The following is a 23,421-nucleotide window of genomic DNA, read 5'->3' on the forward strand; positions in this document are numbered from 1 at the left end:
TTCTGTATTTTAAAAGTACATTCGTCTTGCTGGAGGCTAGAGGCGAATGAACAAGGGCACGCAATCCGGAAGTAGATACTGTACAGAGTTCGCTGGTAAGGAGCGATGGAAAAGACAGGGTGATTCAAAAAGAATACCACAACTTTAAAAATGTGTATTTAATGGCTCTGAACACTATGGGACTCAACTGCAGAGGTCATTAGTCCCCTAGAACTTAGAACTAGTTAAACCTAACTAACCTAAGGACATCACAAACATCCATGCCCGAGGCAGGATTCGAACCTGCGACCGTAGCGGTCCTGCGGTTCCAGACTGCAGCGCCTTTAACCGCACGGCCACTTCGGCCGGCTGTATTTAATGAAAGAAACATAATATAACCTTCTGTTATACATCATTACAAAGAGTATTTAAAAAGTTTTTTTTTTCACTCAAAAACAAGTTCAGAGATGTTCAATATGGCCCCCTCCAGACACTCGAGCAATATCAACCCGATACTCCAACTCGTTCCACACTCTCTGTAGCATATCAGGCGTAACAGTTTGGATAGCTGCTGTTATTTCTCGTTTCAAATCATCAATGGTGGCTGGGAGAGGTGGCCGAAACACCATATCCTTAACGTACCCCCATAAGAAAAAATCGCAGGGGGTAAGATCAGGGCTTCTTGGAGGCCAGTGATGAAGTGCTCTGTCACGGGCTGCCTGGCGGCCGATCCATCGCCTCGGGTAGTTGACGTTCAGGTAGTTACGGACAGATAAGTGCCAATGTGGTGGCGCTCCATCCTGCTGAAATATGAATTGTTGTGCTTCTTGTTCGAGCTGAGGGAACAGCCAATTCTCTAACATCTCCAGATACTGTAGTCCAGTTACAGTAGCACCTTCGAAGAAAAAGGGACCAAAAACGTTATTGGCTGAAATGGCACACAAAACGTTCACCTTAGGCGAGTCACGTTCATACTGAGTTGTTTCCCGCGGATTCTCAGTGCCCCATATACAGACATTGTGACGGTTGACTTTCCCGTTAGTGTGGAAAGTTGCTTCATCACTAAACACAATCTTTGAAACGAAAGATTCATCTGTTTCCATTTGAGCAAGGACAAAATCACAGAAATCGATTCTTTTAATCTTATCAGCTGCAGTCAGTGCTTGAACCAATTTCAGACGATAAGGTTTCATAACTAACCTTTTTCGTAGGACTCTCCATACAGTTGATTGTGGAATTTGCAGCTCTCTGCTAGCTCTGAGAGTCGATTTTCCTGGGCTGCGAACAAATGCTTGCTGGATGCGTGCTACATTTTCATCACTCGTTCTCGGCCGTCCAGAACTTTTCCCTTTGCACAAACACCCATTCTCTGTAAACTGTTTATACCAACGTTTAATACACCACCTATCAGGAGGTTTAACACCATACTTCGTTCGAAATGCACGCTGAACAACTGTCGTCGATTCACTTCTGCCGTACTCAATAACACAAAAAGCTTTCTGTTGAGCGGTCGCCATCTTAGCATCAACTGACGCTGACGCCTAGTGAACAGCGCCTCAAGCGAACAAATGTACAACTAAATGAAACTTTATAGCTCCCTTAATTCGCCGACAGATAGTGCTTAGCTCTGCCTTTTGTCGTTGCAGAGTTTTAAATTCCTAAAGTTGTGGTATTCTTTTTGAATCACCCTGAATAACACAGGTCGTATTTCCTTCTATGTAAACGTCTCCCTCCAGAGATTAACGTCACTACTGAAGGGGCCAACAAAACAGGAGCTAACTATACCCTTATCGGATTTCACTAGTGAGTCTCATGGGGTTGGTTGTGTATTTAACACCGGTATCCAGTCAAGCATACCAAGACGGAATAAATAAAAAATGAAGAGGAAAAGAGAAAAGTGAATAGTTACTATAAATGTCATCAAGTAATCCCCACCAGTTGTAATTGGATATTCCGCATATTTGAGGTACTACTCAGTATATTAAAGTACATTCTTGTAATAAGTACCTAATTCAAATATAGTGAAAGCACTACATCATACTAGTATCAATAGAATTGTTCCTTTGTTTTGAGCCATGTGGCTTGCTGATGTTTAAAACATAGACACAAAGGTGCCCTTGGGATATTATTTTCACAGCGGACGCCTTGGAATACCAGAACAGTAAGATAATAGTTAAAGATGCGTTGGAGAGGCATTACAAGGCCTTAGAGAGGACTCCAGCCCACAGTAAAGATTTATCGCAGCCGGGGTTCCTCCCAGGAGCCTTTTCGCACACGTTCGCCCGCGATGAGTGTAGGCGCCAACGACGATCAGCAAGTCACGGGCGATAAATGTGTTTCATCCTTGTGGGGTCTGCCGGCCGGTGTGGACGAGCGGTTCTAGGCGCTTCAGTCTCGAACCGCTCGACCGCTGTGGTCGCAGGTTCGAATCCTGCCTCGGGAATGGATGTGTGTGATGTCCTTAGGTTAGTTTGGTTTATGTTGTTCTAAGTTCTAGGGGACTGATGACCTCAGATGTTAAGTCCTATAGTGCTCAGAGCCATTTCAACCATTTGAACCTTCTGAGGTCTGGCTAGATAAATAGCCCAATCGCTGCTTTAAATATTCTGTGGCTGACGCCACTCGTTGTGGTCAGCTGGCCCTCCCAAGGGTTCTAAAGGCAACCTCAGGCGATCGAGACCAACACATCGCTGTCACTTTCGGTTACAACGCCAACGACGCTTCCACTTATAGCCCTCCGGGAACCGTCCCAACAGACAACAGCACTCTTGCCACCTACGCTTCAACTAATCATAGCACTGCCTGAATGTGCCTGCTATGGGGGTAACAATGAAATGATCGTGTGGCATTGATGGCCGGGAGACCCCGTCTGGGGAAGTTGGACCGCCGAGTTGCAAGTCTTTTTGCAAGTGACTCCACACTGGGCGACTTGCATGTCGGTGATGATGAGGACGACAACACGCAGTCCACGAGAGAAGAAAATCTCCTACCCGTCCGGGATTCGAACGTGGTAGGAAATACGTTACACTCAGCTAAGCAGGCGGACAGCTATAGGCGTGAGGGGTCTTGTGTGCCGGTGGAAGAAATGTGAACAGGGAACTAGTTCCAGGACAGGAAGAACATAGCAGTGACGTCTCTGGTAATAACTTGATGTCAACATGGAACCAGCATGAGATTCAAGCGACCACAATAGTTAGTTCGTGGCATCGCGGCCACACCTATCGCGATTCGTTGGAGAAAGCCGTCGCTTGTAATTCTGGGAGTAACTGTGAGGAATTCTCCCTGCTTCTTCGCTGCCATCACCCTCCCCATAAGTTGCACGTGTAACATATAATATGACTTGGTTCAGCAACATATCGTATTTGGTTCCCGCTGTTTAATATTCATCCGATTTTGCTTAAGTACCACTTGTGTACTGAATCTGTACTAGACTTGGCAGTTTTAATTTTTCTTGACAATTCATTTCAAATTATACGTGTACGGGGCATTGACGTTTCTAGGGAGAAGACGTCCTCGTCGCGGAGGACAATGTTCGTCCGCCTCCAAGGAGTGAGTTGACGCAATGGTTATCTCACTGGACTCGCATTTACAAGGTCAACGTTTCAAATCAGCGTCAGACGACTCCGTTTAAAGTTTTTCGTGATTTCCCTAAATCGCTCAAGGAAAATGAGATGTGGTTCCTTTGAAAGGACACGGCCGATTTCCATCCCCGTCCCTGAAACAATCAGAGCTTGTGCTTCGTCTCTCATGACCTTATAGTCGACTGAGGTTCCGTTTCGTCCGCATCCAACTGCTGATGTCGATGAATTTCTCGCAGTTATTCAGTACAACCACTACCTCGACTGGGCGGCGAAATTTATATTCTGAATCGTATATCTACGTCTACATTTATATACGCATCTGTGCTCTGCAAACTGTAAAATGCAAAATGAAATTTTCACTCTGCAGCGGAATGTATTCTGTTTTGAAAATTTCTAGTTGAGTAAGACTGTGTACCGAACCGAGACTCGAACTCGGGAACTTCGCCGTTCTCGGACAAGTGCTCTATCGATTTTTTTTTCCCTTCATCGTTTTGCTCGTTATTGTTCGTGGCCTTTGGTCTGGGTTGACGCCACATGACACCCGTTAAAGTTCATCGTTGATTCCTTCACTAAGTCTTTTTATCACAGAGGGCAGCCGGTCTGCTGACCGTACATGCTGAGCTACCTGAGCACTATTCACGACCTGTCCTCACAGCTTTAATTCTGCCAGTACCTTACCTGCTACCTCCCAAGTTTCACAGAAGCTCTCATGTGAAACGTACAAGGCTAGCACTTATGGAAGAAAGGATATTGCGAATACATGACTTATCCACAGCTGGCGGATGTTTCCAAAAATGAAATTTCACTCTGTAGCGGAATGTACGTCGATGTGAAACTTCCTGGTAGATTAAAAGTATGTGCCGGACCGAGACTCGAAGACAGGACCTTTGCCTTTCGCTGGCAAGTGCTCTGTTCTGGAAACATCCCATAGGCTGTGGCTAAACCATGTCTTCGCAGTATCCTTTCTTCCGGAAGTGCTACTCTTGCAAGTTTTGTAGAAGATCTGCTGTGAGCTTTGGAAGATCGGAGACGAGATACTGGCGGAATTACAGCTGTGAGGATGGGTCGTGCGTCATGCTGGGGTAGCTCAGTCGGTAGAGCACTTGCTCGCGAAAAGCAAGGATCTTGATTTCGAGTCTTGGTCCAACACACAGTTTTAATCTTCCAGGAAGCTTCATATCACCACACTTTCCAATGTAGAGCGAAAATTTCATTCTGGGAACATCCCCCAGGCTGTGGATAAGCCATGTGCGCGCAGTATCATTTCTTCCTGAAGTACTAGTCTTGCAAGTTTCGCAAGAGAGCTTCTGTGGAACTTGGGAGGTCGCAGGTAAGATACTGGAAGAATTAAAGCTGTGAGAATGGGTCTTGAGTCGTGGTTGGGTAGCTCAGTCGGTAGAGCAAAAGGCGAAGGTCCCGAGTTGTAGTCTCGGTCCAGCACACTGTAAAGTGCACCGTAAAGAGTACTTCTCAATGTACCAGTTATTAGGGCTTTTCCCGTTCTATTCATGTACGAAGCGCAGGAAGAATGAGTACTTAAAAGCCTCCAGGAATGCTGTATTTACTCTCATCTCGTCTTCGCGACCCCTATGGGACAATATGTAGGGCCTGTAAAATATTCCTTGATTCATAATTTACGAGAGTCACTCCAAAAGAAATGTACACTATTTTTTTCGAATCCATCTTTTATTCTACTTGTTTGAAAGTTTTACAGTGTGTAGATACATCCTTTAGGAACAATATTTTCATTTCTCCACATAATTTCCATCCCTCTCAACTGCCTCACGCTATCTTGGAACCAGCCCCTGTATACCCGCACGGTAAAATTCTGGACCAACCTGTTGGAGGCACTGTTTGGCGGCGTCCACAAGGGAGTCATCATCTTCAAACCTTGTACCACGAAGAGAGTCTTTCAGTTTCCCAAAGAGATGATAGTTACATGGAGCCAGGACTGTAAGGCGAGTGTTTCAGTGTTGTCCATCCGAGTTTTGTGACCACTTCCATGGTTTTTTGACTGACATGTGGCCGTGCATTGTTGTGCAACAGCAAAACATCCTGCTTTTGCCGATGTGATGATGTCCACAAGCTAGAGGTCTTCGGAATCGAAAAACACCGTAGCCATAACTTTTCCAGCAGAATGTGTGGTTTTGAATTATTTTCTTGGGTGAATTTGCATGATGCCATTCCATTGATTACATCTTCGTCTCTGGTGATTAATGATGGAGCTCTGTTTTATCACCTGTCACAATTCTTCCAAGAAATTCATCTCCACCATTCTCGTACTGTTTCAAAAGTTCGCTGCATACCATTTTTCTTGTTTCTTTGTGAGCCACTGTCAACATCCTGGGCACCAACCTGGCACAAACCTTTTTTAACGCCAACACTTTCAGTATTCTGCAAACACTTCCCTCTCCTATCCCAACGTAGCGTGACAATTCGTTCACTGTGATGCGTCTGTCAGCAGTCACCAATTCGATAAGTCTCTGCACATTGTCTGGAGTGTGTGCAGTACGAGGCCTACCGCTGTGAGGACACTCCTCAATATTGCCGTGCCCGCTTTCATCACGTAATCTGCTTGCCCACCGACTAACTGTACTGCGATCGACAGCAGCATCTCCGTACACCTTTTTCAACCTCTTGTCGATGTTTCCCACTGTCTCGTTTTCACAGCACAGGAATTCTATGACAGCACGTTGCTTCTGACGAACGTCAAGTGTAGCAGCCATCTTGAAGACATGCTGTGGCGGCCCCACTCATGGTAACGGGTTGAACTAAGTTTGAAAACAAGCGGGTTGGTTCAAATGGCTCTGAGCACTATGGGACTCAACTGCTGAGGTCATTAGTCCCCTAGAACTTAGAACTAGTTAAACCTAACTAACCTAAGGACATCACAAACATCCATGCCCGAGGCAGGATTCGAACCTGCGACCGTAGCGGTCGAAAACAAGCGGGAAAGATGTATCTACACACTGTAAAACTTTCACACATGTAGAACGAAAACTGTATTTTTACAAAAATAGTGTGCATCTCTTTTGGAGCGACCCTCGTAAAGTTGGTTCTATAAAATTTCTAGTATCTTTGCATTTACCTCGTGCGTCTGTCAGAGCAGTTCTTTTAGCATCTCTCCCATGGTCCAACAAACCTGTGACAATTTGTGCCGCCCCTTCATTGTGTACGTTCAAAATCCCCTGTTAGTCCCATCTGGTATGGGTCCACATTCACGAGCAATATCCTACGATGGAGCGCACAAGTCCAGCTTTGTAAACTGATAGCGTTTCTCCTGTATCCTACCAATGAACCGCTGTCTACCACTTGTTTTACCTACGACTGAGACTACCTGATCCTTCCATTTCATATCCCTGCAGTTTGTTACACCCAGGTATTTGTGTGTGAGTTGATCGATACAAACCATGACTAATTGATATTGTTTTTCACAGGGTACTAAGTTTTTTCGCTTTGTAATGAGAAAGACTTTGCATTTCTGAATTTTCAAAGTAAGTTGACAATCCTTGCACCATTTTGAAATATTATCAAGGTTCGACTACATATTTGCACATTTTTTCAGACGGTACGTTATTACAATAATTACATCATCTGCAAAAAGTCTCTCATTACTACTAGAATTGTCTGTAACCTCATTATTTCCATTAATATGCGTCATGAACAGCAACGGTCCCAACGCACTTCCCCGGGGCACGCCTGAGGTTACTTCTACAACTGTCCATGAATCTCTGTACAAGATAATATGCTATAGTGCGAGATACAACGAGCCAGCCTGTCTCCAGCATCTATACATTTGCCACTGTCAAGCACGTGTGGCAGCTAGCTATAACCAAGTGACCATTTATAGGGATTACCCTATGAGCGGTCAGTTGGTTGTCGGAGGCATTTTCCATTTTGTTACGTTCGTGCCTTCGGTTTCAAACCTACAACCGCTTCCTTTCAAGGGTCTTGTCAAAGATCTTTCGATTAAGTTTTACCTTCCAGATTTGCTGCTCAGATAAAATACTGTAATTTTTTGATTACATAAAATGTTCGGTCTCTAGTCTAGGTACCACGGAAATTTTCTCAGCTGATACTGTGAATTGGTTTATGACATACACGAATTTAATGATCTGTGACGCATGTGCGAATCTACAGTTTCAGCAAGACAGAAACGTTTTCGAATACTGTCGTAACTTCACATTCTCGTTCTGGTGCGAACATAAAAGTTACAACGGCGTAAACAACATCAAAATTCACCTGCTCTGCTATTCATAGAAACTCTGAATAAACAATGTAATTTCCCCAGACTTCAACGCAGACGCTAAAATGTTTTGTGTCCTTCAAGTGGAAACAGTTTGACAGCTCGTCTGGAAATACGGAAGTAACGTATTATTCCTGTTACCTCACTTCCTGTACCCGAGCTATCTGGATCTCTCCTCTTTGAAGGATAAACTTATACAAATGGGTATCAGAATGGACAAATTAATGGAGGTTGCAAAAATAATTGATTACATCTTTGTGTCTTACCTAATTATGTTTGTCTTTCCCCTTGCAAGAATGAACTGTGCAAGTGATGGTTAGCATGTCCTCGTTACTGCATTATAGAACAATAAAAAAACATAGGTAGTAGTACTTTCACATTCCGTAAAATCTGTAGTACAAAGACAAAATGTTTGCACGTGTGGACATCGCAATGTAGTTTCCAGCATGCAGCAGGAATTAAAACTCGGCAATCAGTATTGTAATAAATAAACGCATTTGAAAATAATATTTTTATTTCCAGAAACGCATGTAGTAAAACATAAACAGATAAACTCTTAACTAACGCCGACAAAATTTTTATTATTAAGAATAAAAGTATTATTCATTTTCTCCATTTGTGTGGCCATATTGTCCGTAGCTGCTTTACGATTCTTGAACGCATTCCTGAAAAAGAAAAGGGCCTTCTCCATCGTTCACCCTCTCCCACCCTATCCCCCTCCCCTCCCAACATCGTTTCACTTTTTGCTCCTAGCCTTCTCCTCCAATCCACGCTCCGTCAAACTACTATACGCTTATGTCCACTCATCATGACTTCTCCCACAAAAAAAAAAAAAAAAAAAAAAAAAAAAAAAAAAAAAAAAAAAAAAAAAAAAAAAAAATAAAAAAAAAAATAAAAAAAAATAAAAAAAATCACTACTCCTTCACTACCCTCACAGTATGTAAATACACAGCAACATAATTAAAAAAATTACACGCATACAATTAAAAGAAATACGAGAAAAAGGAGTGTAGGTCAAAGACAAACTAGTGGAAATGTTGTGTTGGCAACATTACAAAACACAAACCATACCACATACTTAGAAGTATAAAAATAAACAGAAAACAGTGGTTTGCGAAAAAGTGTGCCGTGTAAAACGTGAGCAATGAATAGTTCTTCAGAGCAACTCAGACAACAAGTATCAGTATATAATGAAGAAAAACACCAAACATGTGCTACCAGACGGCATTTTCCGATGTAGGGGAGAAACCAAGTCAAAATCATATTATTAACGAACTGTTTTTCAATCTTAAAAAGAAGTCAGATTATAAATATCTTTAATTACAGATCATTGATGATGCTTTACCTCAATAAAGCGAAACGCGTCTGGTGAGGAAAAAAACATGCATTTTCTTGTAGTTGAAAGGACAGAATGATAATACCCTCAGGAGCTGCTTAATTTATCTGTCTCTCTCAGTTCTCAGTAATCTGGGATATTGTAACTTTGAATATCGCTCGAACTGAAGAGGATAACCCAAAGCAATAAATTACATGTGCGTGCAGTTGTGTTTGTTATTGCAAGGATGTGCATTTAAATAGTAAGCAAGGTTTAGTTCGTGTCTTAGCTAATCTTTCAGTGATGCAATACGCCAGCTAAGACGGCTCTAAAAGTGGTGTAGCATCAGTCACATAGCCTCTGGTAAAGGGGAGTGCGTGTGTTTTTATTAATTTTTTTCCCTGTTATGTAGTCGATTTTCTTCTTAAAATTCCCCTTGTGTGTTTGTGGACATGTGTAATTGGGGGGACATGAGTGGTTTGAAACACGATCAAACTATCCAGAAGGTTTCGTAGAGTCGTAGGCGCGTAGTGTCAGCCTAACTTTTCGAGCTCTTGAGGCGAAACCAGACACAATGGTCAGACAGACATCGTTACGCTGAGTACAGGTGGAGAATTTCGTAACAGCTCCCCTTTCACCTTATCCTGAGGCGCGCCGCTGGATAAGGGTTTCTTACCGTTCTTTTGGAGCTGCTAAGTTGCAGATACGCTTTGCTAGTTTGCTCTGACTCCATAGAAAAAGCGTTTGATTAAAACATGACAGTTTGTGTTTGCAATTAACTTTGAGAAGTTTCTCGTGTGATAACGCATACGGCTCGCGAGTTTTGGCGATTTTAAGTTTCTGTGGTAAATTTACGGGTTTTGTCAGAGTAGCGTGGGTTGTGCTTTGCCTTGGAAGAGTGACCGTTAGAACCTGATGTCTTGTGGCAATCTTTGTAGTGTAAAGATGAGATAGATTACTTGTGAAGAGTTCCCATGGTCTTATTATACGCACATTGCATTGTACCTCTTCATTCTATCCAAATGTTAGTGTTCTTCGATTTTCAGCCATCTGCAGCACCACCAGTGTCTTACCTCAAAGCTACCTCTTTGCATACGAGTTTAATGCATAGATCTTTTTCCCCTAAGTTCAGTCAGTATCCGGATACAGTTATGTCATGAATTATCTCCCGGCATCCTGGTTTACGTAGGTTTTTTCCGAGCACTTGCCCGCTACGTGTCCGTCAGCTTAGAGCTGCCGTTTCCTGAACCTTGTTGATGAATAGATCTCTCTCTTGTGAGTTCAGATGATTCAAATGGCTCTAAGCACTATGGGACTTAATGTCTGAGGTTAACAGTCCCCTAGACTTAGAACTACTTAAACCTAACTAACCTAAGGACATCACACACATCCACGTCCGAGGTAGGATTCGAAACTGCGACCATAGCAGCAGCGCGGTTCCGGACTGAAGCGCCTAGAAGCGCCTAGAAGCGCTCAGCTACAGCGGCCGGCTCTTGTGAGTTCATTCAATACCAGAATGCATGGGCGTTTGTAGATTAATGCAAATCCTCAGAATTTACGGAAAATAACCGTTTCTTTCGCTTACTGAACAGTGTCATATGATGAATACTTATTCTGTTAGAATGCTATCCAAGCAGTCCCTCGAGCTCTTTATACCTAAGTAAAATGGTCTCGTAAATTTGTGGAAACTTACTACCAGTCAATGATTTTTATATTTTTGTAACCTTGTAGGTGTTGTTAGTTGATTACAACAAACCACTTAGGAGAACCTCTCTGGTTCTACTTTGTGCTCTCTAGGTTCTATCGAGCGATCAGTCAGGCAGCCTGGAAAGGATGCATTTTGTATGAATGTGAGCACCCCCTCTAGCATCTGTCTTGTCCCTCAGATTCTCATAACGCTGGCTGCACTAAATTAAGTTTTAACCATCTAATTTCAGTGTTCCTTAAGAGAATATTGAGCCGTGGCGGGGTTGATGGCGTCGCCTTGCGAATGCCTGGCGCCACTGGCTCGATCTCTCGTGTGATGTCCCTCTGGTTTGGGGCCACTAGATCTTTGCTCGAGGTTGTTGATGGGGACGGGGCGTGTTGTGACGTGGCGAGTCACGGAGAGGTAACGGAGCGAGGAGGACGGTTTGAGAGGTCCGTCCGGCGAGGAAGGCACCAGCGTCTTGAGCGCAGAGTCCGGCGTGTGCTTGCTGAGCATATTGGTTCAAATGGCTCTTAGCACTATGGGACTTAAAATCTGTGGTCATCAGCCCCTTAGAACGTAGGACTACTTAAACTTAACTAACCTAAGGACATCATACACATCCATGCCCGAGACAGGATTCGAACCGGCGACCGCAGCAGTCGATCGGTTCCGGACTGAAGCGCCTAGAACCGCTCGGCCACCACAGCCGGCGCTGAGCACATTTGTGGGCCGATTGGAGTCCGTGTCTGACTTACAATGCCGTCTTCGTGCGTAGTCTGGCCAGCCAGCTATGGGACGTGGCACTCCGAGGAGAGAGTTGAAGCCAATTTCGCTGTCCTGAGATCTGGGCCCTCTTTGGAATCGGCAAGCTTCAGTTTCGATTAGTAAACTTCTGTTATTAGCTGATCTCTGATCACCAGCTTTTTCTATAATAGTGGCTGTTGTTTCCTTTTCCTGAGCCGATTCCGGTTGTCTGTTCAGAGGATATCTTAAACTGTGTGAGCCGATTGTGTTCCCGCAACCGGAGCGATAACGTGTTTCTTCTACGCTGTGGCAGGACACCCTTCCCCCCCCCCCCCCCCCCCCCTGCCAAACGTCTTCGAACACCAGGTAAGTTCCTTTCTCCTGTAACACGGGCAGATGCCGGTTTCGAGATACTTTCAGGCATTGCAGACGTCATCGCTCTGTTAATTTTATTGGCTTAGGAGGTGAATTGGGTCTCAAAATTTGAATTTTCTTATGCTATGTAATTGGGTTTGCAGCCTAGATTTCTTTCGGGCGTTTCGCCGAAGTTGTAGAGGCTGTATCTTGCAATGTCGCGGATATAACGTTTGGGTAGTTATCGTTGCTTTCACGTGATTAACCTTGCTGAGTCATTATTTCTTTTGCCGGTCTGTACCCAACGAAAAGGGCTTTGGAAGGCCGGTCCTCTCGTTGTACCCTTTCTTGGCTTTCCTTTTTGGTGTAGTCTTGTGCTCCTTGCGTATAAGCCTCCTGGTACACCCCTTGTGAGGAGGCAATTCAAACTCTTGCTGAAGCAGTTATTCATGAAGGCCTAACTGAAGCTGTTAATATTGAAGTCCTGCATGTTGGTATTTGATAATTTCACTTAACTGTAGCTCTTATCATTGAAGGCATGCCTGTTTTCTATTCTATAATTTTACTTAATGGAAGCTGTTACTAAAGTAGACCTGCCTGTTTCCCATTTAGTAATTTTATATAACTGAAACTGTTATTGAAGGAGGCCTGCCTGTTTTCTATTTGATTATTTCATCTAACTGAAGCTGCTATTAAAGAAGGCTTGCCTGTTTTCTATTTTGTAATATCACTTAACTGAAGCTGTTATCATTGAAGACCTGCCTGTTTTGCATTTGGTTATTTTGCTTAACTGAAGCTGTTATTATTGAAGACCTGCCTGTTTGAATTTGGTTATTTTGCTTAAATGAAGCTGTTATTATTGAAGGGTCTGCCTGTTTTCTATTTGGTGACTTCATTAACTGAAGCTGTTATTAAGAAAGGCCTGACTGTTTCCTATTATATAATGTCACTTAATTTAAATTGTTATCATTGAAGGCCTGCCTGTTCTCTATTTGGTACTTTTACTTAACTGAAGCTGTTTTTATTGGAGGCCTGCCTGTTTTCTTTTAATTGAATTAAGAGTTATTTCATAATTTGTGTTAGCTGTAACTCTTATTAATCAACGCCTACATGTTTTTATTGCCTTATTATTGAGATCTGATATCTTACTCAATCTGTGTTGTAATTCACTGAAATGCGATTGCCAAAGGCCTGCCTGTTTCACAGGTATTTCTGCCAAGAAGGTTACGACGGGAAATGACACTTGATGATATATGCGCCCTCCTAACCTTTCGCCTTACATCCCTTTATCCATAATTGTAGGTTTGAAATACGCTAATTAACAGACCAGTTCCCGGCCGCAGTGGCCGAGCGGTCCTAGGCGCTTCAGTCTGGGACCGCGCGACAGCTACGGTCGCAGGTTCGAATCCTGCCTCGGGCAGGGATATGTGTGATGTCCTTAGTTAGTTAGGTTTGTTCTAGGGGACTGATGACCTCAGATGTTAAGTCCCATAGTGCTCAGAACCATTTGAACAGACCAGTTTTTGTGCATGAAATTACGATTTGTTTTTGGAATATTGCTTCGTGTGGGTTATACACCAGTAGAAGGGCTACGCTTATAAATGTTGGTTGGTAAATTAGTACTGAAATCAATTGACTTTGATATGGATAAACACATCAAGTATCTAAACTGCGTTTCGCTTGTCAGTCACTTTGAGGAGCTCCAAAATCAAGACTAATATAATCTTGAGCAATAAGAATGAGTGTTAAAAAAAAAGACTTAGCATTCTCAGAATTGAAACTGCCGACTGCACTGCTTGCGACGTTATCTTTAATCCGTTGCTTGTATCCCCATCGCATGTTCGGCTGAATCCTGGAGTTATTACCCGTGCGCGTCAGAAACAAATCTGTTCCAACTGATTTGTTGGGCTGTTGTCACCATATGTCTTACATACTCTTCTCTCGATAGGCATACAAGCTGGTGAAGAGCACGCGCTTGAGCGAGAGGTAACTGCGAGAGCAAAGCGTAGCGGACAGCAACAAAAATTAAGGGCGAACAAGATTAATTTGTATCGGGCGATTAATTTCCCTGTACGAAGGAGGTTTTCAATAGAAAGCAGAGTTTTGTATGACGTTCCTAACAGCAAAAATGGTTAGTACTTCGGGCGTACCTCTAGTGTTATATCGCTCTATTAATAGTTCGTGCTGATATTCGACATACGTTCCGGAGAAGGTTTGAAATCTGTCCAGTAATCATGACAGATTATTACATGTTTCTATGAGTTTCTGCCGGAGAATGTTCCTAAAACAAGATCATGGTCAATTACTTCCTCCATTCTCATCATTATTAGTTCATTTTTATTACTAATGACCTGAATATCGACACGAAGTGAAATTCCTATCTCCATGTTTTCAAAGCCAGCAGGCGTAAAGTGCTAAGCAACAATTCCGACTAGCTACGATGGAAGCAGAATTGTCGACGTAGGGCGGTCAAGATGTTTTAAGTTGTTGCTTACAACCGAAAATTAAAAAAAATGGTGTTGCACCAAAAAGGAGATGTGTGACGTAAAGGAAAGTTGGTAGGCTTGTTTTTACATGTGAAAGATGATGTCTGTTAACATTTCGCTCCTGCTGCATGAGAATGGCGCTAATAGCGCCACTAAGAGGATGCAGATCAGATTTGTTTTAAATACACGCTGTAAAGGTCGTGAGCGTTAGCTGCCATTGAGATTGGACGTAGTGAGTTAATGTTAGTCCAGAATGCATTTAAGCTCACGAAGACGCCATTGTCAACACCTCACTGAGTTCGAACGAGGTCGTGTAATAGTGCTACGAGAAGCTGGATGTTCCTTCTGCGATACTACAGACAGTCTTGGCAGGAACGTACCCACTTTATATGATTGATGGCATCGGTGGTCACGAGAATGTACGGTTGCAAGAAGAGTTGGCTCCAGACGGCCATGTGACACTACTGAGAGGAAAGACCTTCGTGGCACTGGCGCATCGTCCTGCTTCTGCAGCAGCAATTTGAGCAGCAGTTGGCACCACTGTGATATAACGAACTGTTACAAATCTGTTACCTCAATGACAGTTCCGAGCCAGACACCCCTGTAGGGTGCATTCCACTGACCCCAACCCACTGGCATTGTGTTGGTTAGGAGCAGTCCAGTTGAGGACTTCAAACAACCTGTTTGCGTGCTAGACGCACTGGATCCACACCTGGAGCTATGGTTTGCGATGTGATTTCGTAAGACAACAGGAGCACTTTCGTGGTCATCTAATACACCCTGGCTGCAAATCTGTAAGTCTGTCTGGTGGGTCAACCCGTTGTGCTGCCATTCATGAACAGCATTGAAGAGGGTGTTTTCCAACAGGATAACGCTCGCTCACATACCGCTGTTGTAGCCCAATATGCTCTGCAGAGTGTCGACATGTTACCTTGGCCTGCTCGACCAGCAGATTCATCATCGGACGACAACTCCAGCGTCATCCACAACCAGCATTAACCGTACCTGTTCTGACTAAGTGCAACAGGCACAATGAATATAAGTTTACATGCTTGTATTCGACATTCTTGCGGTTGCAAAGGTTGTTGATGTCCCAGTCGAGAGGTCTAAGGCGCTACGGCGCTACAGTCATGGACTGTGCGGCTGATCCCGGCGGAGGTTCGAGTCGTCCCTCGGGCATGTGTGTGTGTGTTCGTACTTAGGATAATTTAGGTTAAGTAGTGTGTAAGCTTAGGGACTTATGACCTTAGCAATTAAGTCCCATAAGATTTCACTCACATTTGAACATTTTTTTGATGTACAGGTATTTCACATTTGCAATGGCTTTTCTCGCACTTACATTAACCTGCGAATTTGCGAAGTTAATTATTTATGTATGTTACCAAGGCAAATGTATTCCCAAAATTTCAATATTCTACATTAACTATTTATTGGTTTTGTGATATTTTCCCGTCACTCTACTGTATTTAGATTGCATCTGTATCATGGGGTGAAAGCTGATTAAAGTAGAACATGGTAGGTAGCAATCGTAATAGCTGTACACCTGCAATATGGAGAGAAGCCCATGTAGAAAACTCAAAAAGCAATTATTACAGAACATTGTAACGCTTAAAGATGCAATAAAGAGATTATACATTCTTCTACTTAATTGATTCTCTTATTTACACTATTTTTGTATCAGTGGATATAAAAAATATAAGAATTATAATATTCTACTTCTGCGGACCACACTAAGTTAAATACTGTCGGGCATGGCTGCCATTTGGATGGGTGACCATCCGGGCCACCATGCGCTGTCGATCTTCCAGGGTGCACTGAGCCTCGTAGTACGAATTGAGGAGCTGCTTGACCGAGCAAACAGCGACTCCAGGTCACAAAAACTGACAACGGTCGGGAGATCGATGTGCTGAGTCTAAGCCCCACCATATCCGCATCCGATGAGGATGACACACCAGTTCGATACTATATCTGTTGTTTTGTGCCAGTGGATGTACAAAATATAAACATTAGCATAGGAATCATACAGCCAACCAGTTCCAAGTAATTGTTTGGTACACGGACCTAGATTTCGACACCTCTAAGGATGTCTTCATCAGAATGAAATTTTAAGAAACCGTTTGAGTGGTTCCTAGCAAGGCATATGTGATAAGGCTTGAATGTGCTTAATTTTAGTTTTTGTGTTGAGCATATTTGCTCCAAACTTTGACTACTGCTATCTCGCAATGTAATTTTAGGATTTCTTAAAATTTCATTCTGATGAAGACGTGTTTAGAGGTGTCGAAACATAGGTCAGCGGACCAAACAGTTACTTACAACTGGTTGGCTGTGTGATTCCTCTGCTGAAACTTATATACCGTTGCTGAGAGATAGCCATATTTAAAACTGTAAAACATAAATTTTATAAAATCGACCTTCATAATACAAGTAAGCCGCAGAAACATAAATTTCTACTGAAAACGCGTATATACACACACTTTTCGTTGTGTGTGGAAAATCGAACACCATACAGATAATGAAAACATTCAAAAAAGTCGTCTACCATTTCTGACACAAACCAATATTTGGAATTATCGCTCTTTTCTGTAGTTGGGAAGAACATGAACGTAATTAATTCCTACATAAGGTGATATTAAGAGATTTCATTGAGCACGTCGGTCACAAAAAGCACGAACATTTCGATAGTGAAACAAACGAAAAAGGATCGTGACTTTACAAGCACCATACTTACCCTAGACATGGCTGGCAGTATAATGTGGTGGATGTCGAATGAACATGGCTACTTTTCTTTGTACGGATCTTAATCCAGCGTCCACGCTCGGCTTCCTGTTTGGGGTATAGCACAATTCTCGAAAGTCGCTCCTATAAACGAAAAACTTTGATGTTAGTTACTGACTAACCCGTCTGTAGTGGTGGTTTTAAATTATTATTTATTTTATTTTATTATTATTTAATTTTGTATTAATCTGCCTTTTATAATGTTTGAACTCAAATGCAAGTCTGACTCAAATTAAAATTATCTTTGGGTAATTGAGTCTTCAATTAAATCAAGAAAAATTTCGCACTTAAAAATCATGTAAAAATATTTTTTAAATATTGAAATTGGAATTTAATTACTACTATCATCATTCATATTTTTTAGCTAAGCTCCTCTACCGTGATTGCCTGTTGGCGAATATAATTTTGGGACGTGATTTACGCCTAAACGCTATCGGACTTCGTTTTGTGAAAAGTGAAATTTTAGATGCAGGTTCTATTCTGAAGGCAAACCAAACGTATTACACTGATTAGTACCGTTAATGCGCAATCATTCACTAACAGATATCCCCACATAAAGTAAGCCACATTTAATTATCAAATTCATGAAAAAAACCGAGGAAAAAAGTATGATTAGTCATAACAAACACAATGAAATTAAATAGGTATTATTATGCAAAATGAGCACAAACGACAAAACCTCTACGTTACATAAAGCAAGAAACATATTTTATGACCGTACCAGACAATGGCTGACCAGGAAGTGCGAAAACAAAAAAAAAATTGCGAATCCTTGTTCGCTTAACTTACATAGATAATCGCAGTGTCTTGTCAGCGATAAAATCGTCTCAGCGCTACTGCACGAAAACACAGTCACGAAAGCCGCTGGCCGGCCGAAGTGGCCGTGCGGTTAAAGGCGCTGCAGTCTGGAACCGCAAGACCGCTACGGTCGCAGGTTCGAATCCTGCCTCGGGCATGGATGTTTGTGATGTCCTTAGGTTAGTTAGGTTTAACTAGTTCTAAGTTCTAGGGGACTAATGACCTCAGCAGTTGAGTCCCATAGTGCTCAGAGCCATTTGAACCATTTTTAAACGAAAGCCGCTAACACTTGGGGAAACATTATACGTCAACCAAACAGCATTAGCGTGGACGCAGGAACCGTAATTGTCGTGCAAAGTGTGAAAAAGATCGACTGAGTTGATAAGTTCCATGGGGTCCATGCTGAATCGTACTTACTGGGCAGCGACGCAGGTCCCCGCGAAGGGCGCGGGGTCAGAGGGGGCGCAAAAACTGACAGAATAAACCAAGGGGGAAAAAGTCGGTTTGGAGAACAATTGGGTGATGTGTGCTAATTCTCCTACCCCTTATGTTCGTATCTTCTGCCTGCGAGAGGAAACGACTGTTGTTGTCACAATGTCATTTCGCCAAAGTAGCACGAAAGTGAAACTACTACCGAACAGAAAGCTATTGCTAACATAGTTTATGTGGCAGTGGTGCGATTGCTTGACACAGCTGCCGCCTATACGGCTCACTCATGTTCCACAATGGAGTTCTTGTTGCTGCTTCACTATGGTATTATACACTCCTGGAAATTGAAATAAGAACACCGTGAATTCATTGTCCCAGGAAGGGGAAACTTTATTGACACATTCCTGGGGTCAGATACATCACATGATCACACTGACAGAACCACAGGCACATAGACACAGGCAACAGAGCATGCACAATGTCGGCACTAGTACAGTGTACACTCCTGGAAATTGAAATAAGAACACCGTGAATTCATTGTCCCAGGAAGGGGAAACTTTATTGACACATTCCTGGGGTCAGATACATCACATGATCACACTGACAGAACCACAGGCACATAGACACAGGCAACAGAGCATGCACAATGTCGGCACTAGTACAGTGTATATCCACCTTTCGCAGCAATGCAGGCTGCTATTCTCCCATGGAGACGATCGTAGAGATGCTGGATGTAGTCCTGTGGAACGGCTTGCCATGCCATTTCCACCTGGCGCCTCAGTTGGACCAGCGTTCGTGCTGGGCGTGCAGACCGCGTGAGACGACGCTTCATCCAGTCCCAAACATGCTCAATGGGGGACAGATTCGGAGATCTTGCTGGCCAGGGTAGTTGACTTACACCTTCTAGAGCACGTTGGGTGGCACGGAATACATGCGGACGTGCATTGTCCTGTTGGAACAGCAAGTTCCCTTGCCGGTCTAGGAATGGTAGAACGATGGGTTCGATGACGGTTTGGATGTACCGTGCACTATTCAGTGTCCCCTCGACGATCACCAGTGGTGTACGGCCAGTGTAGGAGATCGCTCCCCACACCATGATGCCGGGTGTTGGCCCTGTGTGCCTCGGTCGTATGCAGTCCTGATTGTGGCGCTCACCTGCACGGCGCCAAACACGCATACGACCATCATTGGCACCAAGGCAGAAGCGACTCTCATCGCTGAAGACGACACGTCTCCATTCGTCCCTCCATTCACGCCTGTCGCGACACCACTGGAGGCGGGCTGCACGATGTTGGGGCGTGAGCGGAAGACGGCCTAACGGTGTGCGGGACCGTAGCACAGCTTCATGGAGACGGTTGCGAATGGTCCTCGCCGATACCCCAGGAGCAACAGTGTCCCTAATTTGCTGGGAAGTGGCGGTGCGGTCCCCTACGGCACTGCGTAGGATCCTACGGTCTTGGCGTGCATCCGTGCGTCGCTGCGGTCCGGTCCCAGGTCGACGGGCACGTGCACCTTCCGCCGACCACTGGCGACAACATCGATGTACTGTGGAGACCTCACGCCCCACGTGTTGAGCAATTCGGCGGTACGTCCGCCCGGCCTCCCGCATGCCCACTATACGCCCTCGCTCAAAGTCCGTCAACTGCACATACGGTTCACGTCCACGCTGTCGCGGCATGCTACCAGTGTTAAAGACTGCGATGGAGCTCCGTATGCCACGGCAAACTGGCTGACACTGACGGCGGCGGTGCACAAATGCTGCGCAGCTAGCGCCATTCGACGGCCAACACCGCGGGTCCTGGTGTGTCCGCTGTGCCGTGCGTGTGATCATTGCTTGTACAGCCCTCTCGCAGTGTCCGGAGCAAGTATGGTGGGTCTGACACACCGGTGTCAATGTGTTCTTTTTTCCATTTCCAGGAGTGTATATCCACCTTTCGCAGCAATGCAGGCTGCTATTCTCCCATGGAGACGATCGTAGAGATGCTGGATGTAGTCCTGTGGAACGGCTTGCCATGCCATTTCCACCTGGCGCCTCAGTTGGACCAGCGTTCGTGCTGGACGTGCAGACCGCGTGAGACGACGCTTCATCCAGTCCCAAACATGCTCAATGGGGGACAGATCCGGAGATCTTTCTGGCCAGGGTAGTTGACTTACACCTTCTAGAGCACGTTGGGTGGCACGGGATACATGCGGACGTGCATTGTCCTGTTGGAACAGCAAGTTCCCTTGCCGGTCTAGGAATGGTAGAACGATGGGTTCGATGACGGTTTGGATGTACCGTGCACTATTCAGTGTCCCCTCGACGATCACCAGTGGTGTACGGCCAGTGTAGGAGATCGCTCCCCACACCATGATGCCGGGTGTTGGCCCTGTGTGCCTCGGTCGTATGCAATCCTGATTGTGGCGCTCACCTGCACGGCGCCAAACACGCATACGACCATCATTGGCACCAAGGCAGAAGCGACTCTCATCGCTGAAGACGACACGTCTCCATTCGTCCCTCCATTCACGCCTGTCGCGACACCACTGGAGGCGGGCTGCACGATGTTGGGGCGTGAGCGGAAGACGGCCTAACGGTGTGCGGGACCGTAGCCCAGCTTCATGGAGACGGTTGCGAATGGTCCTCGCCGATACCCCAGGAGCAACAGTGTCCCTAATTTGCTGGGAAGTGGCGGTGCGGTCCCCTACGGCACTGCGTAGGATCCTACGGTCTTGGCGTGCATCCGTGCGTCGCTGCGGTCCGGTCCCAGGTCGACGGGCACGTGCACCTTCCGCCGACCACTGGCGACAACATCGATGTACTGTGGAGACCTCACGCCCCACGTGTTGAGCAACTCGGCGGTACGTCCACCCGGCCTCCCGCATGCCCACTATACGCCCTCGCTCAAAGTCCGTCAACTGCACATACGGTTCACGTCCACGCTGTCGCGGCATGCTACCAGTGTTAAAGACTGCGATGGAGCTCCGTATGCTACGGCAAACCGGCTGACACTGACGGCGGCGGTGCACAAATGCTGCGCAGCTAGCGCCATTCGACGGCCAACACCGCGGTTCCTGGTGTGTCCGCTGTGCCGTGCGTGTGATCATTGCTTGTACAGCCCTCTCGCAGTGTCCGGAGCAAGTATGGTGGGTCTGACACACCGGTGTCAATGTGTTCTTTTTTCCATTTCCAGGAGTGTAGAATCCCCTGCTCTAACTTCTGGCTTTTCAAGACCTCTGCTCTACCAACACATGCACGGAAATCCAATTAGAGTATAGAAAAGGAAATTAAAAGATAGTGTGACCCTTATAATCACTGTTGCACAATGCGTAATTCTAGCAAAATTTTATAGATTTAAACATGACTTTTGTTGTGTCTAGACCATACAGCCTAGACCCAATGCTGTAGCCGATAGGGCACGCAAGGCTAACGCAGACGGGCGTGAAGTCTGGAACATGAGAACTTATAAATGAATAAGAAGAAAAGTACGTAGATGCTTGTTACTTAACTTTTAATTAGTCCTTGGAATACATCTCTCTTGAATATTAGTAAGCCATAGGCACTGATACAAATGGCGCCTTGCTAGGTGGTCGCCAGTTAACTTAGCAGAGGGCTATTCTACTGTCTATCTCTCGGCAAATGAGAGCAAGGCTTAGCACGTCCAATCGCTAGCTATGTTGTCCGTACAACTGGGGGCGAGGTCTCCTCAGTCTCTCGAGACCTGCCTTGTGGTGGCGCTAGGTTTGCGATCCCACAGTGGCGACACGCGGGTCCGACATTTACTACAGGACCGCGGCCGATTTAAGTTACCACCTAGTAAGTGTGGTGTCTAGCGGTGACACCACATTCCTCCCCCGCAAATCGGCGAACGGTCGTGAGATAAGGCTTCCGCCCGCCGTGGGGAGGACCGCATGTGGACGTATGCGATGAGGTGGGGAGCCTAACAACAGGCGAGGCTGTGCCACCCGCACCCGGCCATTCAGTCCGAGGGGAGCTAGGAAACGCCTGAAAACCTAGTCCAGGGTGCACGTCAACATGCGGTGTATGCGCACGTAATGAGACAGGAGGGGCCGAAGGGTCGACCTCCATTGCGTCGGGGAATCCGACGCGCGATGACGACATCTGGTCCGGAGCTGGCAAGAGGTCCATGGCGGAGGACGGCTGGGCACGGGAAGCGAGCGGCGGCGCGTGACCCAGGGAGGCGCGCGGCGGTTGCAGCGACGCGTCCACTGCGAGCGGCGCCGGCGGCGGCTGCTGCGGCGGCGGCGGCGCGTCGCCATGAGGCAAAATGGAAGGCAGCGTCGGTAACACCTGGGGATGAGGCGAGCCAGTAGATGGGTCCCCAGGGCGCTGACCTGACGGCACCGTCGCTGAAAGCAGACGGGGAGCGGCAGAACCCAGGCGACGACAGAGGCGCAGCTGAGTGAGATGCCGACGCACCTCACCAGAGGCCCCCAAAATCAAATACATCGCGCGGCCGAGGCAGCGAAGAATGCGCCCTGCGAGCCAACGCCGTGAACCGCGATAGGTGCGATAATAGACAACGTCGCCAGGAGCAAAAGCAGGAGTCTGCCGCTGCACAGGAACCTGATGTGGCGGATGCAGCAAAGACATCAAGGTACGATGAGAACGACCATGGAGCAATTCAGCCGGCGAGCGACCATCGCGGGGCTGAGAGCGATACGAGGACAAAAAGAGCAATAATGCGTCCTCCCGAGAATGCGACTCTTTCAATTTCAACATCTGTGACTTGAAAGTCCGGACCAATCGTTCAGCGGCACCGTTTGACTGAGGCGAAAACGGCGCGGATGTCAGATGTTGAATACCATTGGCCTCGCAGAAGGACTGAAATTCTGCGGACATGAATTGTGGGCCATTGTCGGAAACAATAGTCTGCGGAAGACCTTCAATGCAAAAGATAGCAGACAAGGCTTGGATTGTGGCAGAAGACGTCGTGGAAGACATCCGGACAACAAAAGGAAAATGACTGAAAGCATCGACCACAACCAACCATCGAGCATTCCAGAATGGACCAGCAAAATCG

General features: G+C 45.6%; 1 protein-coding gene across 1 annotated transcript in view; it reads left to right on the plus strand.

Annotated features, from left to right (window-relative positions):
• Nucleotides 1-23,421, plus strand: part of LOC126243161 (lachesin-like) — a 1,186,501-nt gene that overhangs the window by 236,589 nt on the left and 926,491 nt on the right. The window lies entirely within an intron of this gene.

Source organism: Schistocerca nitens, chromosome 1, assembly GCF_023898315.1.
Source record: "Schistocerca nitens isolate TAMUIC-IGC-003100 chromosome 1, iqSchNite1.1, whole genome shotgun sequence".
In the NCBI taxonomy this organism is placed as follows: Eukaryota; Metazoa; Arthropoda; class Insecta; order Orthoptera; family Acrididae; genus Schistocerca; species Schistocerca nitens.